Below are 9,463 nucleotides of genomic sequence, written 5' to 3' on the forward strand. Positions count from 1 at the left end.
AAGAGACACCCACATGAGACATATTAAAAATATATACACTAGTGGAAGAGAACTCCATTGGTAAATTTCCTAGATGTACAACTATTGATTTCATGATGTATTGTTCAATAAGGTGGCTTGAAAACAGAACCAAAGTTCATTAAACACATCTTTGTTTTCTCTTGTCAGTAAATGTATCTGGTATCTTTATTGAAAAAGCATCAGTTAATTTACAATTTTTGTATTCATTGAAAAATTATCTTGTGGATTTAATAAAATTGAGTCATATAATAAAGGTTCCTTTTCTTGACATATAATAAAGCTTCCATCTTTTATATTACTAAAAAAAATAGGCAGAGAATTTGAATAGATATTTCTTTTCTTTGACATATAATAAAGCTTCCATCTTTTATATTACTAAAAAAAATAGGCAGAGAATTTGAATAGATATTTCTTTTCTTTGACATATAATAAAGCTTCCATCTTTTATATTACTAAAAAAATAGGCAGAGAATTTGAATAGATATTTCTCCAAAGAGTAAAATTATTTAATTAAAAATTAAATAAAAAATAGTAATTTATGAAAATCTAGTTCTAATTAATACCAAATTAACTTCTGTAGCATACACAAACTTTGCTCATATTAGCTCCACACCTTACGCTGCTATTGTTACAAACTACACTTTATATAGTCCTCCTATCAACATAGATTTATAATTATTGCTTTATACAGTTATCTTTTAAATCAGGTAAAAAAGTTACAAACACAAAATATATTAATACTTTTTAAAAATATTTATTTTTGTTGTTATCTTTACCAGTGTTCTTTACTTCTTCACTTTTATGTTAGTTACTGTCTAATGTTTTTTCATTTTAGCCTGAAGCATTTCTTTTGCTTTTCTCATAGGCCAGGTCTGCCAGCAATGATCTCTTGGTTTTTGTTTATCTAGAAATATCTTAATTTCTCCTTCAGTTTTGAAGGATATTCTTGGCAGATATAGAATTCTTGGTTGAGTTTTTTCTTTCATCCTACTGCTTTTTTTTTTTTAACTTTCATGGTTTCTGAGAAATCAGATATAAAAAATCTTATTGAAGCTTGCTTGTATATAATGAGATACTTATCTCTTGCTTACAAGATTCTCACTTTGTCTTTGGCTATATATACTAAAGACTTATCTGTCTTGCAATTTTGTAATAGCTAATATTCAAAATGCTGCCAGGATTTTGTAAATTAGGTTTATATTTCTGATAGTGTGTGCTTTTAAGCATTTCTGATGCTTTTCCAAGAGAATGTGTACTAAAGGCAGGGTTTCCATTTTTATTTATATATTTTGAAAAGAGAGTACAAATTTGGTTTTCTTTAGCTTTTTCCTTGTTTTATTTTGCATTTTGAAAACATATGAAATGTATTTAATTCCACACTATCATTTGTGAGCACATAAATAGGACTTGAGATGTATTTTTCATGTTTGCTACCCAAAGCTATTCCAAAAACAACAGATCATTATCTTTTAACAATATAATAATTATAAGTATTATCAAATAATATAATGTATACAATATATGATATAACATATTATAATGTGATACTATAATACTATAATAATATAATTACTCATTAAGTAATAACTTTCTGAAAATTTGTCCAACCAAATACCCTTCAGCCTTGGCCATTGTATCAGTTTTCTATTGCTACTGTTAACAAATTACCAGAACAGTGACTTGAAACAATACAAATTTATTCTCTTACAGTTTTGGAGATAAAAATCCAAAATCAGTTTTGTCAGGCTAAAGTCAAAATTTTGGCAGGACTATTTCCTTCTGGAGGCTCAAAGGAAGGGAAGAATCTATTTCCTTATCCTTTCCAGCTTCCAGCAGCCTCCTGCATTCCTTGGCTCGTGACTCCTTGAACCGTTCCCATCTCTTGCTTCCATTGTCACATCTCCTAATACTCTCATTTTCTGCCTCCTTCTTATAGAAACCCTTGTGAATACATTGGGCCCACCTGGATAATCCAGGATGATCATTCTGTCTCAAGACCCTTAATTAGAATCTTTGTCATATAAGATTCTAGGGATTAAGATGTGGGAAGCCATTATTCAGCTGACCACAGACAGTAATTTTGGTATGATGCTCTTTATAACTTTCATTGAGCATGAATGAAATCAGGTCTGGCATAGGCACTGACTAGTTTTAAAAGACTTGAGGACTATTTTGGCTTTTAAGCAACTTTAGTTTTTGTTTTTCCCATGTTTATTAATATGTGGCTTGTTATTTCTGCCTGTCTGAAGTATCTTATTAGGCTAATAACCCTCATGTGCTTTCAGATGTTAGTTCTGCTACTTGCTTGCTTCAGCCATCCAAATCTGTTTCTTCATTTGTAAAATGGAACCGTTACTACATCTCCATGCAATGTGTATGAGGGAGGGAGAAAAGGATGATTTCCACCAGATATGGTATAAGGGGAAAGGGATGCAGGTCTGTGTGGGTATCAGAAGGGGTAGACAGGTGTCAGAGAGTGAAGACTGAGGGTGCACATAGCCAGGTGAGTCTGGGACCCTCTTCTTTGTCCTTCCCCAGCTGTCTCAAGACCCTGACCATCCTTAGGAGGGAGTCTGAGCCCTCTGGATTTCAATGGCTCTACACTCATGTTCCCTGAGGGTGAATGTGTTTGTTTACCATGGCTCAGGACTCTGGACACCTAATTAATGGAGGGTGAAGCATTGTGCAGGAAAATCTTCTGTCTTTCCTGGTACTTTTTGCCTCTCCCCCAGACTTTTTTTCTTCAGATTATTATTTCTGTAAAGCCAATTAAGCCAATAATATTTTTAAACTGTGAGAACCACTTTTATTTCAATTAAAGTAGGAAAATGACCATGTAAATTGATGACCTTAACACTATCTTAGGAAGTCTACTACTGGATCTTTTGTCAGGTGAAACACATATAAAATCATGATTAATTTTCACACTGAACATTATCTGAATAATATTTCAACGTGGTTTTATAATTAAAAGGGATCTAATGGATCCTTTATTTTTAAAAAGTAATCTATTATGTTTATTAGCACTGTAATAGTTCTTTACCTTGGGTGTCTGAAGCTAGAAGAACAATCATTACCCTATATCTTGATGTTATTTTTGTGGTTGCAAAGCATTCTTCTCTCACATTTCAGATGAGATCACAGAGTGACCTTGTCCCTCCTTCCTTTCATCATATCACAGAAAATAATGTATTGTGAGGATGGACTGCAAGTGGCTTAGGTAGTTCCAGCAGGAGGGCTAAGAGATGGAGCCAGTTACTTCAGCAGGGTATGAATCCAAAGTTGAAGGGAAGGGAAGTGGGCTGAGTGCTGGGTTAGGGAGCTTGGCCTCTATTTATTGAGGGAAGACTATTGATACTACATGTTTATGTTTGGGTTTTAGAACCAGCTCTCTGATGGCAAGTAAGAGATGATGAGGGATGAATTAAGGCAATATTAAAAATTATAACAATGATAAAGAATACTTATTATACAAATACTAACAAGTTAATAACAAATACAAATGAGTCATTTATAAATCAAGTATTAATGAATACGGCTATTAAATAACTTGGTAATGGGAATAGTAATAACTGTAATTGCAACCTCCCCTTCCAATTCTGATCTCCTTCACCTTGCCCTTTTTTCACTTTAGTGCATACCATCTTCTAACACACTACAAAATTTACTCATTATGTTAGTCTCTCTTCCCCTACTGGAATACAACCTCCATGAAGGTCGGGCATTTTGTGTGTTTTGTTCACTGTTGTATCCCCAGTGTCTAGAAGAGTGCCTGGCATACAGTACAGGCTCAATAAATATTGTTGAACTGAGTTGAAATAAATGTACTCAACTCTATGTTTCAAAATGGCACATTCTAAACAAATTATATTATTTATATCCTCGCAACAAAGCTACTGCCTAGATGCAAATTATGAAATGAGTTCAAGGTCACACAGCAAGCAAAATAGCAGCACTTGGCTTTAAACTCAGGAATTCTGGCTAAAGGGCCTATTACACTAAGTACCGCTCTTATGGTACTCAATAAAGGGGTATGTGTGTTCTAGAAATGTCTTAGTGGTAGAATCAAACTAGATTTCAAAATTATCAGGGATAGGGAGGCCAAGGATAATCCCTGAGTGTTTAGCTTGGGGAACTGGGTGAGCAATGGGGCTATTTGTTGAGATAGGACAGAGTTAGAAGAACTGATTAATGGGACTATGAATAGCTCAGTTTAGATATGTCTACAATTATTTAAGTAACTTTGAATTATTATGTAATAGCAAACTTTCTGAGTTTAGGCTATGTGATTGGAATCTCTGCTAAGTGCTTTACATTACGTTTTCATAACTCCATGAGGCACTATTATGAGCCCCAAACTAAAGCTTAGGGAGGCTAGGTTATCATCATCTAGCTAGTGATGAGTCTAGATCTGATTCAAAGCTACTATTTTAAAAGTGGAAGATTAAGAGTGATGTCAGAAATATGGTGGAGAGATGTCTCTAAATCTCTCCTCTTGGAACAACAATAAGCTAAACATCTAAAAAAAAACCAAACAAACAAAAAACCCCCATCCGAACTGCACACCAGTACTCTGAGTGTGGGATCTGCCCATAAGAGCTACTACAGGTAAGACCCCAAGGAACTGGGTGGTAGACTGGGAGAAACAAAGAAGCTGCATCTCACAGCTGGAGCTCCCTGCAGGAAGAGGGTTTGGAGAAAAGGTGTGGGTGTTTCCCTGAACAGCCCTACCTGGGAGCGCTGTGAGTGCCACATGGCCAGCGGCAGTGCCCAGGCATCAGGGCAGAAAGCAGAGGAGTGGGGACAGCAGAGAAGTGGGGAAAGCAGAAAAACAACAGTTCATTATTACCAGCCATGGTTGCAAAATGTGAGGCTGAGTCACAACCCCCATACCCTAACCCAGAGGGCCCCTCCCCCCATACCCTCCAAGACTGAATACCCCCGAGACCCAGGGGAATCTGAACAAATGCTACTGAAACTGTCCCTGAAACTGTCCCTGAAACTGTCACTAACACTGACAGGGACTGAGACTAAGGGTAGTGAGCATGATTGGATATCTATATATATATTAAAAAAGGCATTATTAAGACTTTATATAAAACAGGGATCCAAGAAGCTTAGACATCACCTACTTGAAACAAAAAAGAAAAACACCTTTTTTGCAACAGGCTAAAGAGAGACCTTTATATAATAAATATTTCTGGGAAAAATACAGTACACACTTCCATTAATGCCCAGGAGGAGAAATAGTCCATTAAACACTACGAACAACCAGGGTGACAAGGCAGCTTAGAAAGAAAGAGAAAAAATCTCCATAAAATAAGATTACAGACATAGAAATATTACAGACTTAAGCGACAATGAATTCAGGATGGTACTTCTGAAAAAACTCAATGAGATCCAAAACAACTCATATCAACAATTTCAGGAATTGAAAAAGCAATTAGATGAACAGAATGAGTTTTTTAGCAAGGAAACTGAAACCCTCAAAAAGAACCAAATAGAACTTCTGGAGATGGAGAACATACTGCAAGAGATGAAAAATGAAACAGCAAGCTTGGGAAACAGTCGACCACATGGAGGAAAGGGTCAGTGATATTGAAGACAGAAATCTAGAAGCAAATCAGAAGAAGAAGAGAAAAACCAAAGAATGAAAAATAATGAAAGAGAAAAAGAACTAGCTGATACTATCAGAAGAGGAAGCATAAGAATAATGGGCACTTTTGAAGGGGAGGAAAAGGAGCAGGGATTAGAAAGCATTTTCAGACTCTACAAATAGTTGATGCGAATTTCCCAAATCTAAGGAATGAGCTGGAATTTGGAATTCAAGAGGTCAACAGAGTATCCAATTATTTTAACCCGAAAAGGCCTTTACCAAGACACATCTTATTAAAATTGTCAAAAATCAGTGACAAAGAAAGAATTCTCAGGGCAGCCAGAGAAAAGAAGATGGTAACCTAGAAAGGAAAACCCATTAGAGTATTGTTGGACTTTTCAGCACAAACCTTACAAGCCAGAAAAGAGTGTAATCAAATATTTGAACTATTAAATGAAAGGAACTAAAAGCCAAGAACAATGTATCTAGCAAAGCTCTCCTTCAGATATGGAGAAATAAAGACCTTTACAGACATACATTTTCACAAGTGTAAATCTATCAAACTAAACCAGTTTCTACTTCCATAAGTTGTAACACAGGATAGCTGATTTCCTTTCAAGTGTATTGAATTAGTGTTTTCTCAGCTTCTTCAAAAATATTCTCACCTGTTTCATGTAGCCTATTCAGAGAGGCTAATTCTTCAGTCACTTCAAACATTGACTCCTCGAATAAACAGGAACAAATGAACAGTATCCTGACACCTGTCAACTTATTAAAAGCCAAGGAAAACCACTCAAAATAATTTGCCTTCACTAAATAAATTAAATTGACTATTGATGTTGTATCCACCGGGTTCAACACTTTAAGCAGCTGTTCTTACCCAAAGGCTACCAGTCTTAAACAGATTTATTTTTTCTGGATACATTTTTTCAGCTGCTGTAATCAATCAACGTTAAATTTCTTGCATAGCTAGCAAATGAGCCACTTGGATACGTACTTTGGTTGCAGCCTCGTTTCCTTCATTTCTTTTCTTTTTTTTTGTGAAGAAAATTTACTATTAACTTCTAATTTTTGTAACTTTTCTGAATGTATTTTTGTGATTTGGTAATATTGTGATGAGTTCTTGGTCTGGTAATGTTGACATATATTGTATTATAGCACAAATACAGGTTTGTTGCATAATAAACATAACGCTTTGCCATCTAATTTGATAACAAAATAATTTACACTTCACTGTACCTTAAAAATGGAATATTCTAAGGCCACTTTTTTTGTGTCGATTTGACAGGTATATCCTGGTAATAAAAATAATAAAATGTCTCAGTATGGTGATCTGCATGACGCTTGAAATGCTGTCAGTAAAAGTGTGTTACTGTGATTTGTAGTGTGTAGCAGCAGTGTGCAGTGATAATACCACATATGATCTTAGTCATGAGTACTCTGTTGTAGTGTAAAAGCAGTCATAGACAATAGGCAAATAAATGTGGCTATATTCCAATAAAATTTTATTTAGGCACACTCAAATTTGAATTTCATATCATTTATGTGTCATGAAATATTATTACTTAAAATATAAAAACCATAATGAGCTGTAGACTGTACAAAAGCAGGCAGCAGGTGGGACTTGGCCAACCCCTGCTGGAGAATATCTATATAAAAAGTAGCCTTTTGAATTTATTATTTCATTTGAGGGCATGAAAAGGAATTTGTATATTAAAGAGATTGTTATCCTTCTGATTTTGTGTTTAGTTAAATATGAAAATCTTAACGATTTCAAAGTTTTGAAAGTACAATTTAAAAAAAGTTAACACATATTTGCATTCCTCAGCTTGTCAATATGCTTTATATATTTGTTTAATATTATCCTCTCAACTGGAAAGGAAGAAAAGGTAAAAAATTTAAAGGGTATGAGATGACCGAAAACAGGTAACAGGGAAAATTTCAAAACATATTACTTGAAAATAACGGTACCAAATCTATGTACAGTATATATCCATTTTTGTTTGAAAATATGTGGAGGCAGGGGTCTAGATATATTCCCATCCATAGATGATTGACAGGAAGCACACCAACATCTGAACAGTGACTATCTCTGGGTAGGGAGATTATGTAAGATTTTTATTTTTACTTTTTGCTTGCCTATATTTTCTAAGACTTTTCCAATAACATTACAATAAACTGATAACATAAAAAAAATAAAAGTGGAAGATAAGGTATCAGAAGCCTGTTTCTGGCTTGGGAGACAAGGCAGATTGTGACATCATTAAGCAAGCTATTTTAGAAATATAGAGGAAAAAGAGGATTTGGGAGCTATAATGTAGGGGAAGAGAAATTTAAAATCTGGTTTTAGATATTACACTTGAGATACCTGAGGGATATCTGGGTGAATTAGTTCAGCAAGCTGTTGCATCATTAATGTTGCTTATGAATCTAACAAAGATATCAAACATTATTTCTAAAATGAAAATATGTGAATTCTTTGGAATGATGTGAAATTCTATTCTTCAGCCAGAGTTTAAGGCATGGTAACTTTCAAGTGTAAAATTTCATCTATCTAGCTACATACAATTTTTTTGTGAAAGGAAGACTTTCCACCTACATCTTCTCTCCATGTTCTGTCATTGCCTAATTTATTAACTCTGTCATTCACTAAATATGTGACTGCCTTCTAGGATTAAAGCAGCACATACAATTCTTAATACATCAAGGATTTAGAATTATGGCAAGAATTGTACTAATTCAGGAAATTTTAATACAAACAATAAAAACCCTTCACATTTCATAATTGCACCTGAAATACTTTTGAAGAGAGACCTTTGGGAAAGAATGTTCCTAGGAAAACTTTTTCCTACATTCCTAATTCTAATTCATATGAAACAACTTTCTCTGCAATCATGAGAATCATAGCATCAGCTTAAAATGGATTGACACAAAATTTTATTGTCTTCTCTCCCTACTAATGGCTCAGTATTGTAAATTCTTACTGATTTTTTAAAAAGTCTCTTTTTTAGAGATAATTAAATATTCTGCTTTCAAAAGAATTCAGTGAAAGAATTAGATGTGAGTATAGATAAACAAGACTGGCCATGGGTTGACTGTTTTTATAGCAGGCTGATGAGATTATGAGCGTTTACTGAATTTTACTTTCTACTTTTGTGTATGTTCGAAGTTTTCCATAAAAAAGTATGAATTTTTAAAAACTTAGAAGCTAGAAATATGCAAAAATGATAACAATTATGGTTGAACGAAGGTACTAAAAGTTTTCCCTTAATTTTTCTTTGTATTCTTTGAGCAGTTTTACTTTTCATGAGGACGAAACAAAAAATATTTTTAAAAAGATTCTTATTTCATATCTTTGTTTCTAGCATTGCCATTTTCTTTGTTAGGACTATGAATCGACTGCATTTTACAAATTATCTGAAAAAACTGATTTTTCCTTTTCAGTTACACATTCTGAAAGTTGTACACCTAAAACTTTACCTTATCTTGCCTTTGTCCTTGAAATTAGGGTTCTCCACTTAGGAGGCCTTGGACAAACTACTTAATCTCTTTGACTCTCAACTTCTTTTCTCTCTTAAAGTAGATAAAAAAAGAAAAAAAGAAACAAATGACAATGCATAGCAAATAAGGCAGGGAACTAAAACTTGGTTTTAGTCATTGTGCTAGGGACTTTATACACATTCATTCCTCTCACAGATAGCTCTTTCAGTTAGACAAATATGATTACCCCAATATTAAATAAACAAACAATTCTTCAATTGACAAATATTTACTGAGCACCTACTATGTTTTAGGCATGATGCTAAAAATAATATCAGTGATAAACAAATATGTAAAAAAATGAAA

This window comes from Rousettus aegyptiacus, unplaced genomic scaffold (genome assembly GCF_014176215.1).
Source record: "Rousettus aegyptiacus isolate mRouAeg1 unplaced genomic scaffold, mRouAeg1.p scaffold_m13_p_14, whole genome shotgun sequence".
NCBI classification, from domain to species: domain Eukaryota; kingdom Metazoa; phylum Chordata; class Mammalia; order Chiroptera; family Pteropodidae; genus Rousettus; species Rousettus aegyptiacus.